We start from the raw sequence: 18,026 nt of genomic DNA on the forward strand, positions 1-18,026 counted from the left end.
TAGCCAAATAGCAGATGACAGGAGGACATGCAGTTCGTAAGGCTTGTAGATGCCAAAAAGACAGATTGGATGCAGCAGGCACCCTGGAAAAAAATATTTGGCAAGTCACTTGGTCTCTCTAAGTTTGTCACAGTGAAGAACTGCTTACAGGCAGCCCCACTGCATCCACTGACACCTGGAAATAAACTAAAGAAGGTGTTAATCAGACAAGACAGAATTTGGAGCTTACCAGTCAGAAAGCAATAATCCTGACTGGCCAACCTCATAGTGTCTAGTGCCCTTGTAAAAAGACAAAGGACATCATAAAATATGACTTCCCTAGTAGGTGTATTGCACTATCACCTACAGGTCACACCTGAGACCTGAGGTCTTTGTTGTATTATGTGGTGTACAAACACAGCCTCTGCAATCCAAAAAGCAGAAAGAGGTTGTTGGTGCCCAGCCACAGAAGACTGACCTGATTTGGGTACATAATACATAGCCTCTTTCTCTAGCAGAGGATGGGGAATAAAACACCAAGCACAAGGATGGCTGTTTGGTTCATTGCATCCAGCCTTCTTTCTGTTTGTATGGCACATTGTCTTTGTACTGTGTGTACTCATAAGTAAGAGCCTCTCTTAGAGCTCTAGGATCTGAGCAGAGGTGACCATGCAAATGTGGCTGCAGATCACACCGTCTGCTGTCTTCTACTTGTATGACAGATGTGTTAGGCAAGGGAGAGGGATACTTTAATAACTCTGAAAGGAGTTCAATAATTGTTTATTTTGAGATCTGACTCATTGTATTTACCTTTAGCTATAACAGTACAATGAGGAAGCGAGATTTATCATAATTACATGTTCACCCTGAGGAGAGAGACCTAGAGGCGATCCTGAACTTCAGTGTTATCTTCTGGGTTCACAGAAGGTTTGAGATTAAATAGGAGAGATCAGGTTTGTACCTCTTGCCACCAGGCTTTGCTGCTAAAATGTCAATTTGAGCAAAGTTTCCTCATACAAAGATAACTGAGAGTCACCATGAACCTCTCTAATGATGGTAGGGTTACAGGTGCCTTTTGTTTGAGAAAGTAACCGTGTTCCTTTCTGTAACCAGGTCGTAAAAACAATTTTGGGAAATAATAATTCTCATCTGTGAGAAACCTCAGGACTTCTGCTGAGAAATTGTTACAAAACAAACCTCAAAGCACTATTAAAAGAAAAAAAAGAAAAAGAAAAAGGAAGAATGTTTGAAGGCTCAAGTCACTATTTATTGTTTTGATTTTCTCTCTCCTTCTCCCAGTCTTTTTCTTCTCTAACCAAATATCCTTCACTGCACAATATATCTTATTTTAGTTCATGAATGTAAACAGTTTTTGTCTTGAAAAGAAGCCTCTTGAGTACACACAATATAGAGCATGGCAGGAAATACAGCAACTGGTGGTCTCAGTACCATGGGAAAAAAAGTGGATTTTGTCATTTCTGACTTATTGGGCAATTATAAAATTACTTCCAGACATCAGCTGAGATCATCCTCTTCAGCCCACTGGAACTTTGATTCTCTTAGGTTGTAAAATAAATAAATAAATAAAAATAAGCAAACAGGAACAGAGTGCACAACCCCATAATCTGTTGCTTCATTAATGCAAGATGTAAATGCTTCTCTTAATCTTTCTGATCCAGGAGTACAGGGTGGTGTATCACGATGACAAGGCAGGGTTACTGAAGGGACACTATACGCCCTTTTTTAACTCAAACGCATTCAATGCCATTGAACAAAAAGCTTTAATTTATCTCATCTGCAAAGCTCTGAATGTATTGCTTGCTTAATCATGTTGATGCAGACAGTGTGATTACTCAGAGCTGAAGCTTCTTTCACCAGTGGCTCAACTGTAGGTCACATTAAAAGCAAAACACAGAGAGTTGCTTCCAAAATTTTGTGTGGCATGAGACTTATACTGATAGCTGGGCTGGGCACGGAATTGGGAGACTCAAAATGCTCTGAGTTCCCACTGAAGTTGTTGGGAATATAAGTGGCAAGGAAATGCTGATTGTCCCAAAGACCACCAGCCTGAGGTCTTTGTTGATGTCACTCGATAGTGCAGAGAGCAGGCACTCAGCCACTTCTGCAGTGCAGATCTGCTGATAACATAGGTGCTTCCCATGTAGGTGCTGGCAGAGAGGAGTCAGCTTGGCATTTTTGGACATCAGGCATTTTAGCTGGGTGGCTGGGAAGGTCACTACATGTGTGGTTAAGGGGTAAAACCACACCGAATGTTCTGCCTCCAGTTGCACATGTAAATTGCACTGGACTTAATGCAGCTTCATAAGCACAGTTGAGCAGGATATTTATAATGCCTGTCGCTGTGATATATAAGCACTTATCTAACTTACTCTAAGTGCTGAGCAAGGCAGCTGCAGGGCCTCCAGGGAAGCAAGATTAGCGGGGCAGCTTGTTGCTGCACCCTCAAAGGGAAGCACTTGCTACTGTGAATTCTTTCTACCAAAGGAAGGGGATGGTTAATTTCTGTTCAGAAGTCATATCCAGATCTGGCAGCAGGATATGTATCCTGGGCAGGATACATTCAGCTAAAATTTTAAATATTTTTGAACTTGGTTGTATTTCTATTCAGCTCATGGCACTCTTATATTCCAGCTATTGCACTGCTTTGGTGATCTGAAAGAAAAAAATGTAATTATGCAGTGCTTAATATAGGTTGATTACATGACCTGTTGCATTCCATATAAAATAATTGTATTAGAATAGCTTTTTGTCCCGTCTCTTTTCCCAAGGCAAATTCAGTATATTTCCCAATTGACTATGTCAATTATTACAATAATATTTAGATGGTTTGAGGCACTGTTATGTCCTTGCCATAGGAAAAAAGAAAATCTTAGATGATGTTTTCACAATAGCTACAGAGCTTTTCCTGAGCTTTCTGCATTCTAGGCTCATGAAGAAATATGTATGGGACAGCTCCTGAAATTGTGTTCATCCCCACTAATCCTAATGTTGCTGCTTGGATACAGGACCTAATCACAAATTTCCACATGTCTGTATGTCATTACAAACACACTCTGTCTTAACAAGCAGCACAACTACAGTGCAAATCTTTGCAGCTCATCTTTACGTGACACAGTTGCCATAAGGGGTCTGAGTTGCAAGGCAATATAGCAAGGAACCCATTTTTACTAAAGAAGTTCAAGTCTAGTTCATATACCAATGAATTTCAAACAATTTTACTCTCCTTATGTTAACCTAGAAAGAGTTTAGTATCACTGAATGTTTATACAGAGTCAGTGCTCTTCTGAAGCTGCTCCAATGTTTGAGACCAAAACTTTAAGTTACATTTTTAAGTTGGATATTTGTATTGTCGCCTTCTCATTAACCGTGTGAGAGATAAAGTCTTTTCCTTTGAACTGTTTAAGTTTTAATTTTATATATGCCTTTAAATTAAATTAGAGAATAAGAGCTCAGATGATTATTACAGGCAAAATGTTAATCCTTGAGGCAGGAACACAAGGCAAGACACTACAGTCAGTATCTTGGAATTCCTTTCATAAGTTCTGAAAACAAAGATAACTTCTCCATGTAGTTTCCAAATATGCAGCTTGCCTGCACCGTGATTAAACTGACAGGCTAACTTAGCATGACTTGAAGAGGTGCAGCAGTGACATAAAAATTTGAATTAATAAGAATTATCCCATATTGGTGAATTATTTCTAGGCCTCACATGTTCAAAAGCTGCATTTACAGACACAATTTAGAAACCTGATGCTGCCAACAAGTTGAAAGGCATCTTAAATACCAGTTCACATCTACCATGTCTGCAACTCAGCACCCATTATAGCAGTGTATGCAGACCTCATTCTACAGCGTTTGCCCAGTCATGGTTGAGTTGAATTAAGTTGTAATAAACTCAGAAATAGGGACTGTAGTGTTTTGGAAGTGAAAGCATATCTTTTAAATATTATAAGGTTAGTGTATGCAAATTTACTTATACCATTTTGGATGAAGCAGAATTTAAGCAAGTGCCAAGATAAAGGTCTCCATTGAAGCACTAGACTCAGCCTTTCAGTTGTAGTTAAAGCTGCTCAAGGTGAGATAGAGGAGAGGCTATGAATATTAATATGGGTTCTACAATTCACCATATGTAAAAAAGAGGACAATTTTTTTCCCCTTATTTGCCAGACATTTTATTGCTGTATGGAATTACAAGTAAGAAGGTAGCCAAACATCTTTGGGATAAATTCCTTCCTTTCCCTTTTCCTTTTTCTTCCTAATACATTAAATTGCCTTCAGAAAGTCATAAAATACGTGTTCTTGTGAAAGCCTGGGGCTCTATTATAAGAGTTGCACGTAAATAATAATCAAGCAGAGTTTTAAAGGGCTATTTAAAAATCTGTACAGAATTGTCCTAATGAAAATCACTGGATTTATATTTAGTCCATTTTTGAGATTTCTGGTTTTGAAGATGAAGAGAAAAGCTTTGGTTTATGCTTAACTACTGACAGGTAGCACTTCACATGTTTTACAGTAGTAAAAAGATCTACTTTCATTTAGGAACAGTGTATTATATGTCTTTATTTCTAGAATAGTTTTATTGTTACTATTTCCATTGAATTGCTTCCAGGAAAGGCATCACACATAGATTTTTCCTCTTTTTCCATTCTTTCTTCATATCTTTTTTTTTTTCTTTTCTTTCCTTTGCTTCTAGACTTTGCCTTCATATTCTTTTTATAGAGCAAGTAAAGCTGAGAAGGTTTGGCATTCTATTTCGAGTACCATTAAAATGTGTATAAATGTAGTACTCAACAAAATGTGACAGTAATGGCAGTCCAAATTCACAAGTGTTGCTGTTTTTCACTGCAGTCCCAGCTTCCTTGCAATTAAAAAGCACAGTATATAATGTTGGGTGACACAGTTTAAGTATTTCCATGTGTTTCTGTTTCTTATAATTCTAACATGATTCCCCTCCCTTGTAACAGTTAGGTTAGGGATTATTACAGTTATTAGTGTAGTTTCTGGAAGCATTATGCCAAAATGTATCGCAAATTCAATTATGTTTAATGTAGGCCGTAATCTCAAAAGATATTTAGATGCTGAACTTTCAGGATCTTGGCCCTAGGCACACTGCAGGATGTACACACATGAATAGTAATAGCAGTAGTCACATTTCTGAAGTTACTGCATGGTGGGACATATGCAGGATCAGTACCTGACACTGCTCAAATTAATAAAAGTATGTATTATACCGTGATCATAAATTGAAAGGATCAAATGCAGTGCCTGTTTATAATAATTGCCTTATTTGGGACATGGTTTTCTGATCTCCTGATGTTTGCAATAATAATGGTTGAATAAAAGATGATTTACCTTTAATGCTTAGAGTTCCTGGATCCTCACTTCTTTTGGCTCTCCAGATGACATGACCCACAGTAACGAGTCTGAGCTGGCAGCTGGAGACTTTATGCCTCTCTGTAATTTTTATTGGATGATTATTAGAGATAGAAAGCCTGGGGTTTCTCCTAATTTATCTCCTCAGAGCAGGTAAAGGATATGCAACAGAGTTGCAAACTTTCCAACTTCTCAGCCCTAATTAACCAGAAATCAAATCAGATACTAAAGCCTAAACAGGTTGCCCTGGCCTCAACATCAGCCTTGACGTCTGGTCTGACAGTAACTCATCTTGCAAAAGAAACCTTTAGTGTGTGTTTTTTGTATACACAATCTAGTCTATTTGCTCTTGCATCAGTGATTAACTTGCACATTGTCTACTACTTGCCTACTTCTGCAGCTAAGAATCTGCACAACAAATCTGCACATTTCTTTTTATTTAGAGTAGCATCCAGTACTGCTAATTAGAATTAGATTTTAATTGCCATTCCTAAGTGAGCTTGAGACATGGGCTAACTTATTCCTCCTTCAGGCATTGAGATCAACTTCCAACCTTTCCTTCTGTGATTTTTAATGAGTTCTGTGATTTCTAAATGAGTCCAATTTAATATCTGGCTACGACACATCCAGACCAAGCATGACCTGAAGAGTCCAGAAGCACAAGACTTTGTGGCTTGAGACAAAAAATGTTCATCCTCAAGTTCCCAAACTCTCGACGTGGTTAATCCTCTTTGTGTCATGCCTATTGGCACTTTACAGCTAACAACAAGTACTTCTGTCCTTTAGCTTTCTCAGGAGGCAACTCACAAACTTTTGGTTGTAAGTATGGCAAGCATTTTTGTGTGAGTTCCTCTCTAATACAAAAAGGACTTCCCCCAGACACATTTCATATATGTTCATAAGATCTTACTCCATAATCTACATGCCATAATCTACTCCATAATCTAAATTGCCAGGATTTTTTGTATGTGCTGGGATTTGCAGAACTGTGTAGTTTCCTTTGCCGTCAGTTAGTACTGGTTTTTGCAGTGTGGTTGACTAGGCTATCAGCAGTCCTCTAAGTCAGTGTTTCTCAGTCTGTGGCAGCTGCCAAAGAGTCTGAAAGACTGGTAGGGAGTTGTGACAACTTAGGGTAAAGCAATATTGGTAGGCAACACATTTTCTTCACACTGAGAGAGTGAGATGTGGTTGGGGTTAATGATGGTGAGTACTTAAATTGACCAAGGAACTCCCAGCTGCCTGCCTTCCTGGAGGCTGCAGAGTTTGCTTGGGCAAGGGAGTGAATGTCTCCACAAGAATGACAGCCTGTTCTCACCCCATCTTCCTGAAAAAAAACACTGAGATTATGCTGAGGACTGTGCATGTCAGAGGGACAGACAAAAAAAGATAAACCACATGAGGCACATATCTTTAGAAATGTCTGAGCAAAGACTGTAAGCCATCTACATATGGTTTAGGTACTCACAGCAAACTTTTCTGTAATTAGACAGAGTTACAAACATATAAGCAAAGTTTCTAGAAATCCCACCATCCAGGCTGAACCGCACTTTATAAATATTGTTGTATTAAGTTTGGAGGGTTCTTTTGTTTTGTTTTCTTCTAGTGTTTATATAAGGGTAATAGCTCATTTTTCGATTCCCTGGAGAATTCTTCTTGAATGTGTGCTCTGTGTGCAGAATCCATTACCCAATCCATTACCCAGACCTTGCACCAGCAGCAGCCTCAGAGCACACAACTAACAGAATTGCCATCAATAAAATGACTATGGAATTCCTTAAGCTTGTGAACACTTGCTTTCCTGCCAGAGGAACTTGGTAGTTCATAAGAGTACTAGCAGGAGATTCTGGATATAAAGAACATTTGTGTCAGTAGCAGATATAATTAAAAGAATCATTCTTTGGCTTAATGTTCACCTTTAGCACTAATTCTATTGGGGTTAAATGTGGAAGAACATAAATACTGTATGTGGGGAAAACAGTAGCTCTATTTACAGGCCAGCTGAATTAAAAACTGCAAAGAGTTAAGTGGTCCAAATGAAAAGTGTTATCATGAGAGGTGAAAACCATATCAAGTACTGTGGCCTTGAATTTCCAGAAAAACATCCCCCCACAGTGATTTGCAGCAATGGCTGTGTAGTTGCAGGGCCGATCTGCTAATGAGCACACCATCTTTAGTAGCTGTAAAAGCTGCTATAACACTTCAGCAGCTATGAAAGGACTTAGCTCACTAAGTGATATCTTCCGAAGTTCTCAGGAAACCAGTAGCAGACAAAACATGGAAGATTCTCCCTGCTTTTCTGGATTTTAGGCAACACTACAAAAATATTAGTTCTATTTGTTGTTATTTTCTCTTCCAGTTGATATCTCTTAGCACCAATCACCTTCACCTTGTTCACCTTGTACTAATACTTAATAGAAGACAGGAAAAAAAAGGGCAGCTCAACTTCTAGTCCACTAGATGCAGTGATCTAAAAAGGTCTTTCTCCTCCTATCATAAGCCCCAGACTGACACAAGTTTCTTAATTATGCCACTCATCAGCAGAGACAAGCATGACAGCAGTCCAATACCCGAGAAAACTCCATTAGCTTTGGCCTCGCAGCTTTCTACAGCACTGCAAGTTGTTAGGGATCTTCACAGATTATAATTTTTTTTCTATAATTTGTGCAAAAAGTACCACATAAATGATCTTCTGTTCTCAAAAATTTATATATGATTACCTTTGGATGTCTCTAAAAATCTGTTTGCCAAAATTGCTTGTTGAAAGCACGGCACAGCTGAATGGAAAACTTCCATATGTTTGAGCAGAGAGCAGTACAGCAGTGTAATATCCCTGTGCAAAAAGGTATTGTTAAATCTGGACTAGGTCTAAGCCTAATCCTGCTGCAAGACACTAACTATCTTTTAGTACTTTTCCACAGCATAGAGTTTTACTGATGATTTGGAGAAGGATAAATGATTAATGCTGAAGCCGTGGTAAGGAATAAACAGATCTTACTCATACATTATGGAATTGTTGATGTGTGTACTAATTCTGGGAAAACCAGCTAGGAGTATAAACAAGGTATTGAATGTAGACTTGCCTCTTGATCCTAAGACCACTATCACTGGTGATCTTAATTCTCTTGTAAACATTAAGGACACATGGTACTCCTAGGGCAGACAAATGTCCTTAAAAGGGCAACAAAAGGCCTGGACCCACGCCAAAATGGGGTAAGACTACACAGTGACTCCTTTGCACTCTCTGAACTCCTTTTTTTTTTTTTTAAAAGTTCCACCATGCACAAAAATCTGGCTAAATGGATAAAGTTACAGTGCTACCTTCCATCAAATACTCAAAGGTAGCCCAGCTACCATATTGCAGGCTGCATCACTGTGAGAATGATTTTTCTTGCAGAGAAAGATGGAAGTGTGTGGAGTAAAAGTAAATTTAAGTGAAAAATAAATTCCTTTTGGAGAGAAAAAAAAAAAAAAGGGAAATGGCTAAAGATGTTCTGTACTCCTAAAGGGATTTTGACAATCCCTGAAATGTTAGAGGTGTGGGGAGGAACAAGAATCATGAAATCTTTTCTTGGCTTGTAACTGTGAATCTTGTCCTAGTTTTGATCATATTGTTTATTTGATTCTTCTAAGAAAAAGGATCTTGCTGCTTATACATTATGTCCTATTACTTTTACAGCGTTCCATCCCCTGCAGTCCTCCCACATGCTAATCCTTGTAAACTGTGATCCGTTCTTCAATTTTCTTCTAAAGTAATCTAGTCTTCCTTGTTTGCTAAAAATTAAAAGAATAAAAACTCAGCCAGCAGCCTCCAAAATGCTACTCTTTCTCAGTTCCAATTTATGCCTTCCTCTTCCAGGACACTTTTGAGAACGTGTAGAACAGGCAGAAAGAATCCAAGTTCTCCAATAATTAACATACTTACTCCCACTTGCTGTGAGTATTGAGACTGTCTGGCAATATTCTGTCTTGTCCCCCTCCTGTGTCTGCTCTCTTCCACCCTATGCCTTCTCTCTTAGTCACTTGATCATTAAAACTTGCTTTTCAAAGCGGTCGTTAAGTGAGCCGGCATTGTTGCTACTCGGAACAGTTCAACTCCAGAGAAATCGATGAGTCCCCAGGCGGGTCTGTTGTGGTCTAACCTTGTCAAAATCAAGTTCTGCCCTTTTTTACCTCCTGTGGTCTGGAGAAGGAGCAGCTTTTAGGGAATGTCAATCTTGCAGATAGCATGATTGCTGGTACTGCTTTGTTGGGACCAAGAAAACAGAGTTTACCATATCTTGTTTTTTAGGGGTAAGTTATTGTTCCACATTTCAGAACTGGTTTTAATAATCTCAAAACTAAATAATGACTAATGTTAGTTATGAAGAGAAAGTATCACTTTTCATCTTCGAGTTCATGTTATTCAGAGGAAGCAGAAGTCTTGGCCATTATCAAGGCAGTATTGTAATCTGTGTCTTATCAGACTCTTGAGGAGAGCGAATAGTTCTAGTTCCAAAAAAAAAAAAAAAAAAGAAAAAAAAAAGAAAAAAGAGAAAAAAACCTGCTACATTTTATAGAGAATAATGTAGAATATTAAGTTTTTATTAATAGATAACCATCAACTAATTTATGTATGCACATAGAATGAAATGAACTAAGAAACTCCGTTCAAGATACTTTAATCATCCTTGAACACAGAACAACTGAGACATCTAATAACAGAAAGCATTGTTGGGCCACAGCCATGGGTCCATTTATTTGATATTACCTTTCAAAGCATTACTCATCAGAGAAACAATGAATAAAAATGTAGGTCTTGAATTGAAGTGGTAATAAATTAGACAGCTGCAGATAACCTTCAATGCTCCCTGGCCAAAATAAAGGCTCTCACTATTATCTTTACAGTAGAGTCCTATAGGTGAAAGGGCACAAGGTTTTTCACATAGAGGACTTATTCCCAAGGGGCCTGAGCTGGTTTCTGTAAATCTCTGCAGAACTTCACTTGAAATAAGAGCAGACATAGAATAACTACATCTTCTTGGGACAAAACTTAAACTTTTTTTCAGTGTGTTACAAGGAACACATGTTATCCTGGTTAGACTTCAGAAGCAAGGGCAGCCTTCTCTTTATTTTTCAAGTTTTGCTTGATGTTGTCTGTGTTGCACACGAGGAAATGCACAGCTGAATTATTAATAATGTCTTCAGACAAAAAAAACCTTAAGGCTGTCAATTTAAACTACTGTGGTAACACAAATCACACAAGTTACTTTCTAGAATTGAACAGCACGAGCTTTAAGGAGCTAAGGGTCATACTTAAAACAGGATCACATGTTGTCATTGTGAGTGATTTTTATTTTCATAAACTTTTCATCTTCGGCCTTGAGACTGAACATTTTTGTTATTCCATTATTTTTCAGCCTCTATACAGATAGATGAAACAGAGTACTTCTACGAAAACAAACTAATTATTACTAAACAGTCAAGAATGTTGTTAATTATGTGACTTAAACAAATCACGCTGTTTGTGAAACATAAAGGTCTTTTATAAGATGATAATGATAACTGCGAGTATTATAACTGGCTTTTGAAAAGAACATTAGAATAAACATTTTGGAAATGATACAGTTTCTCTTCAGCTTGACACAGAACTTTTCTAGCCCTTCATCTCTGAGTTCATAAGCATTAAATGCATACACAGTTTGGAGCACTTCACAAAACAGAATAAATACATCTCCTCATTTGAATCAATAAAGCTACTTCAGCTAACAAATACTTCATTCTTGTGAAGCAATCAAAATCTATATAATGTTTGCTTTGATTACTGTACTGGGATAACTTCCCCTGTACATTTGAGCTCTAATTGCCCTGCCACCAAGAGGCCAGGAGAAAAAAGACTGAAAACACACAACTAGGCTTCCATTACAGGCATTACAACAGATTTTCTCCTATTGTCAGATGCTATTGTCAGAAATTTGAGGTTCTCCCTATGAAAGCTTCTTTCTGTCGAGTAAAAAACATATTATTCAGTTACACATTGGCAGGAGTAAATGCAGTAGAGCAGCTAATGGGGAGAGTTGCACTTGAAATGCACTGTACAACAGAGTAGTTTGTCAAAATTCAAAATGAAAAGGGGAAAAAACCCAAACATACAAATTAAGGTTCTTTGTTTTTGTTGTAGTTGGTTTTCCTCACAAAGTAGATAGAAATGGGAAGGCTGGGGCCATTGCCATGTACTCAAACTCCCATAGTTTGCTTAATGTGATATGTTTTCACAAAATAGTTCATGTATGAAACTACAAATATATTGAACCATAAAGCAAATCTGTAACAATTAAAATTATGCAATTTTTTAATCTAGAAGACAGATGAATGTTACATAGGTCTGTGTGTAAGTTTGATGTTATTGTAGAGCACAAAAATACTACATTAACAGTTAATTTTGTCAGAAAATATATTTCTTCATAGAACCTACATCTTCTTATTTTGCCAGAGAGTTTCCTTATTCTTCTTTAGTATTTCTTTCTGCGTGCTATCAGTTTCCTCCCTTAAGAAGGGGTTTAATAAATGCTGTAATTATAATTATTTCAAATGTCACTTTCTGCAAAGTGTATCAGGGAAGAGAATCCATAAAATAATGCATAGAGTAAGAGAAACCCAGTATACACACCTACAGAGAGAATTTGAAACAAAGATCCCAAAAGCAATTATGTTGTTATCTCATGGTACCTAAGGCAGGGGGAAAACACAAAGGCAGAGGTGGGCAGTGAGGTAGCATTCAGCCATCGGAGAAAGAATTTCTGTGACATTGGTAAAGAAATTTGGAGACATCATACCCTGAACTGGAAAATCAGAAATTAGTACTTGTCAAACAAAAGAGATAACCAAATTCAGTGGAATCTGATGATCCTGGGGCAGACTGAGACCTGTCAGTCACATCAATATTCAACTTAAAGGTAGATATGTAGTTACAATGCTACAAAAAATAATTGTGAGTGGAGAGGGAGAGAGGAATATGATGTTGTTGTGCAACAGACTGAAATATATCAAGTTATTCATGTCCTTCACCTTAGCTGAAGACAGAGACTGACGAAATCTGGTATAGGATGATGCAGCTATCAGGGACAGGCCTAAAAGAGGTTTGTACTCAGATAAAATGCTTAGATAATGAGAAGCCATGGGACTCTGACATGTTCCTAAAACATTCATGACTCATCGATCTATTGCAGAGACTGAGAGCTGTGCAGCCGGGGCCGGAGTCGATGTATCATATCTCCCTCTGCTGGGAGGCACCGCAATCGCTCAGCCGCCTGTCGCCACCGGAGCTGCCTTCAGAAACAGCGAGGGCAACGCTCGCCTCAGGTCCCAACAAATAGGAACTGACAGTAGGTCTCACCTTTTGTATTTTTGCAGTGAATTTCCAGAGAGATAGAGATTAAAATGACCACGTTTTTTGTTTGTTTGGTTGGGTTTTTTTTTGTTTTCTGTTACAGAATATTTGTTGATGGGAAATGTTTTCATATGGTATCATTCCATTGGAATAAGGAAAATAGTTTGAATACTGGACTTCAAATGCTCATGATGAATTGTGCATGAATGAGCTACAGCTCAGGAGATGTTCAGAGAAAATATTCACCAAACAAATGTGAAGAGAGAATAAATAAATAAGAAATTTGTGATCTGTTTACAGACAATTCATATGAAAGAAAAAGCTCTTTGGCTGCATTATTTGGCTGTAGCTGGAGGACACAGATTTCAAAAATGGGCAAGGAGCCTAAGTCCTGTTGTCATTCAAAAATATGATGCCCCTGACTACTGAAAGTGAGACTTAAAACACTTTTGAATTTTTAACCTTTCTTCCCTAGGTGAACAAGTCCTAAGCTCAGATTGCAGCGTCCTCTTGCAGGAATTACAACAGGATGTTATGCACAATATCTAGCATGCATACAGAGACAGAATTTGGCCCTACCTTTAGTATAATTACTTTAGTTCAAGAAGGTCCACATCAGATATTATGAAAATCCAAGTTCTTAGAAAGAATGGTGAGGACAACAGAGTTGTTAATTGTTAAATGGTTAATTTATTAAACAAATGGGAGCTGTGCACCTCAAATGGCATCAGGAGCAGGACATCATATGGTCTTCCAGGTGATTCAGCACAGTTCTAGAGTGATGGTTGCTATGAGGTGAAACACTGTTTAAACTGCTTAAGTGGGCACTATTAACATATATGCTGACCTATGGACTTGCTAATATAATGCCAAGACTGAAAATTTAGCACATAACTGTAATTCATAAGTAAGAGAGAAAATTTGGAAGATCTGGTTCCAGAAATAAGCAGACAAAGTAGTGATTTTGGAAGCTGAAACACAATCACTTGTTTTATTAGATTTCAGTAGGTATGAAAGAAATTTTCCTCAGACCACAGTTCCACCACAAATAGTTATTCCCAGCATGAAAAAATGCTCAGAAGTTTTTACTTGAAATGAGGTTGTGTTGCTCTTGAAATGTAAGATATCAAAAGGGTAGTTTCATTTGCTGATACACGGTATAACACACAGCAACCACAGAGGAAGTAATTGCCTATCTAAACTGTGAGAGAAAAATGCAGTACTTGATGGATTGGGGTATGTATGTCACTGAAGTGAGAGGTTTGTCACACACCTGCTTTTTGGATTGCATAGTGCTGGGCTCTGCCATAAAATAAGAGCAGCATGGTAGAGCCTGGGGTAATGGCAGAGCCAAAAGCAGGTGTGCATGCCACGTGCCACTGCAAACAGCTAGTGAAGGAGCGTGCAAAATACAGCCCTCTCAAATACACCATGCTGCTTTAGGTGTATCTCAGTAGCCGACGGCATCTTGACTATCATAATCACCTGATGTGTAACCTGAATATGCATCCCTTGTTGATGTTTATGTACCTAATGAGTCCTCAGATTGGTTGGACAGAGGTGACAGTATGTGCCAAGGAACACAGCGCTCAGTGAGAGGACGGGCTAATGAATCTTACTTGGAATTATCAATGCATAGGAAAGATTCTTTTCCTTGTTCAAACCAGCCTTGCTGAAGTCACACATAGCAGAGGGGACCTTAGTACCTCTGCTGCAAAGACATCAATCAAATTTTGCAACTCTTTGCAATGAGTATCAAGGCACTTGAAACAGTTGGAACCACTTTGATCCTGTTTTAACTGGCTTGGTCCGGTTTGAACTGGTTTAAAATGCTTTGAACCACTCAGAACCCTTTTGAATCAGTTTAAACCAGTTGGAAGCAGTTTGAGCCAGTTTGAACTGGTTGGAATCAGGCTTTACCATTTTTGTCTGACTGGATCTGGTTTGATGCACTATACTGTAGAGGAATACATTAAGAAACTGTTACATTCCTTTGAGTCAAAGTTAACTCCTGAAAACTCTCTATAATCAGCTGCCATTTAAACCACTGTTTTGGAAGGAAATATGTTCTGGGATAACAATGAAGATTGTGACTCTTGGGTACCTTGACATTAGAACACCCAGGCCTCCAAATTTTCCAGTTCATCTCTCCACAAGGCATAGAATGCCGACACCTAATTCACTCAGACGTGGCAGATGCCCATGTAGTTTTGTACTGTTTTCTTTCCTTTCAGATAAATAATGGGATGATTCAAAAAGTTTGATGCAGATCTTACCTGGGTCTAAGCATTACAAAATATATTTTACTCTCTGGAATTGTTTTTAATATCAGTCCTTTATTGAAGTATACTACTTCATTAGTGGAGATCAGCCTCTTCTCCCAGGCAACTAGCGACAGGACGAGAGGGCATAGCCTCTAGCTGCACCAAGGGAGGTTCAGGTTGGACATTAGGAGGAATTTCTTCATGGAAAGGGTTCTTAAACATCGGAATGGGCTGCTCAGGGAGGTGGTAGAGTCACTATCATTGGAGGTGTTCAAGAAATGACTGGATGTGGCACTTAGTGCCATGGTCTGGTAGAAAAGGTGGTGATCAGTCAAGGGTTGGATTCGATCTCAGAAGTCTTTTCCAACCAAATTGATTCTGTGATTCTTTGTTTTGGTACCTGCTGCAATGTGGTCCTGAGCTGTGCCACTGTAACACAAGTAAATATAAATTTCCCTTGAGTTCTGTAATTACATTAAGGTTTGTATAAATCATTATAAATGCAGAGGATTCTAAGAAAACATCTAGAGAAAAACCTGGTACCTATACTACTATTCACAATATTAAATATGAAAGCTGATAGGACTTTTCAAATCCAATATACCTTCTCATCGACAGTTTTGCAACTCCAGATGCTTGGGCAAGAAAATACACTGAAATCAAATTCACCACTACACAAGTTACACAGAAACTTTTTAAATGGTACCCTAGATTTTATAGTCATTTACTGTGGCTATGTAATTTGGATTTGTGATTTCTTGAACTTACCTGGAAACCTAGTGAAGGTGACACCTGTTAGGCTACTTAAGCCACTTTCCAATGCAAACTCTTTGACACCTAATATTTCTGTCCAAGTACAAAAATTGGAGACTAATATTTGCTTCAGATGAGTTTATGAAGGGTGTGGAGTGATTTTTAAGGACATTAAAGCTGACAAAAAGATACACTTACATTACATGTACTTTTAAGTCACAGACTTTTCTAACAGCTGGAAAATACCTTCCCAGCCAGATTCTATCAGGGGAAAAAAAAAGCCAAAACCAAAAACCAAACAACAATTTTTGGAATAAATCCAGGCAATTTGCACTTTCCAATCCCAAATCCCTAAATTATATCAGTCCTTTAACTCTGGTGTCAAATGTCAAATTTATTAAGATGGGATAATAATTCTGTTTATCTCACAAGGAGAAAAATAAAGAGCCCTTGGACAGACTTGCTCCTGAATAGGCAAAATCCATTGCAGTGGCATTAGGGCTGGCCCAGTCACACGTGTTGTTTGTTGGAGTATATTGGATCACTGAGAAAGTTCAGTGGTGCAGACACATGGAACATCCCTGGATGCCCTTTCTTACACATAACAGAGCATAAAAAGAGTTGAAAGAATATTTCCAGAGAAGATCCCTATCTAGTTATTTGTTGCTGTTGCTTCAACCATCTTCTCCAGGTCAAGGTATACCCATTTCCAGTAGAAAAGTGATTACTGAACACCTCAGGCTGGAGTACCTTTGTTCCTCCGTTGTCCACCACACCTTGGGTACCGGAAAAAAAGACTTTCTTTCTCCCTAAGCTGAGAGCTTGTGGTCCCTGTGCCATCACTTCTGTCACAGCTGTGAAGCAGCAATGCTCCCCCTTACACCTACTCCAGGGCAGAGAGGCTGACAGGTTGGCAGCCACCAGGGATCCCTGGCAAGGCTGCAGGGATATATTTTGAAATTGGGATGGACTTATTTAATGAGGTCACTGAGCTACTAACTAGAAACTAAGTCTGGAACTATAGGTATTACTCCTGGGAAGCTCCAAAACATCAAAAATAAATTAACTCCGATTAATGGAGAAGCAAGCCCTCCCTCTCTCATCCCTTGTGGCAATAGATGTGCCCATCAGCTGGTGCTGCAATGAATACATCTTCCATGTGTGACATCTTTCAGAGGCCTCTATTCTTGCCTCTGAAAAGTTTCCCCTAGCATAGGGGAAAGAAATACCCCCCAAAAGAGAGATGCTCCCAGCCTACATAGTTACAGCAAAACTGGCAAATAGTTATCATACATGGAGAATGTTCTGTTGACTACCAACCTGAGCCTAAAGGCTAGGCAGTATGGAGCCAAGGATCACTGTAAGGAATGACTGCAATCAAAAAAGCTCTTGTTCAGGACACACATTCCCCTTTGAACATGGTTACAAGTTGAGAGTTTCCTTTTCACCACTTATGCAGCCTTAGGACTTAACTCATGGATTTTGGTGGAGCCTTTATATTTCCTAAACTATGCTGTATTGTTCGAAGCTGATGGGACTCACCCCCTTAAAGGATGTAGTACAGGCAGGAGATGGAGAGGTGGAGTGCTCCAGTTGGAGAGTGCTGCTGGGTAAATCAGCCTGTTGGGCTTGAAACACAGCCTACTTAGGGCACCTTCCAGGCATGCCCAGGTATGCTGCCCAGAACAGTAACTGCCTTTTTTTCTTGCTCTGTGCCTACACACACACACACACAAAAACCCCAAACCCCAAAACCACACACACACACACAAAAACAAACCAAAAAAACCTTTGCTCTCCTATAACACTGCAGCTTTGTGTAAGCTGCTGCGTAGGAGAAAAAAATGCTGCCCCCCAGACCCTGAGATGGGAACAGTCTGGGTAATTCCCTGGGAAGGGCATTAAAGTCAGGGGGCAGGTGGGACAGAGCCTCCCCGGAGACAGGCAGCTCCCGTGGCCCCCGGGAAACCCTCCTGCAGCATCAGCAAGGCTGGTAGCTGTTTTCATGTGTGGAAGGGGCGGGGGAGGGGAAGGCAAAGCCAGAGTGACTGAGAAGATCCTAGCCGCGCCTCCGAGGGAAAGAGCGCTCCTTGTCTCTCACGCAGCCCGGCTTTGAGGGAACTTCTGGGCTGGAGAAGGCAACCTTCCTTAGAGTTGCCTTGGAGAAGGCAACCTCCTATGGTGTGGGGAGGGCTGTGGAGCAACAGCCCCTGGCATTGACACAGGGGCATGGACACACAGGTGTGTGAGGTGCTGGATCTGCTAATGGC

At 39.3% G+C, this 18,026-nt stretch overlaps 1 long non-coding RNA gene across 2 annotated transcripts in view; it reads left to right on the forward strand.

The window, feature by feature from the left end:
* The window catches only part of LOC127472112 (uncharacterized), a 126,589-nt gene extending 113,822 nt beyond the window's left edge, over positions 1-12,767 (forward strand). The window contains exons 5-6 of one of the 2 annotated variants that reach the window (XR_007904870.1): positions 9,230-9,306; positions 12,579-12,767. This is a non-coding gene — a long non-coding RNA (uncharacterized LOC127472112). The remainder of the gene's footprint in view (positions 1-9,229; positions 9,307-12,578) is intronic. The other variant, XR_007904871.1, reaches the window with a different exon arrangement.
* Positions 12,768-18,026: the final 5,259 nt, after the last annotated feature.

The sequence above is a fragment of the Manacus candei genome, unplaced genomic scaffold (genome assembly GCF_025592945.1).
Source record: "Manacus candei isolate 608988 ecotype Guabito, Panama unplaced genomic scaffold, ASM2559294v1 h1tg000028l, whole genome shotgun sequence".
Taxonomy (NCBI): domain Eukaryota; kingdom Metazoa; phylum Chordata; class Aves; order Passeriformes; family Pipridae; genus Manacus; species Manacus candei.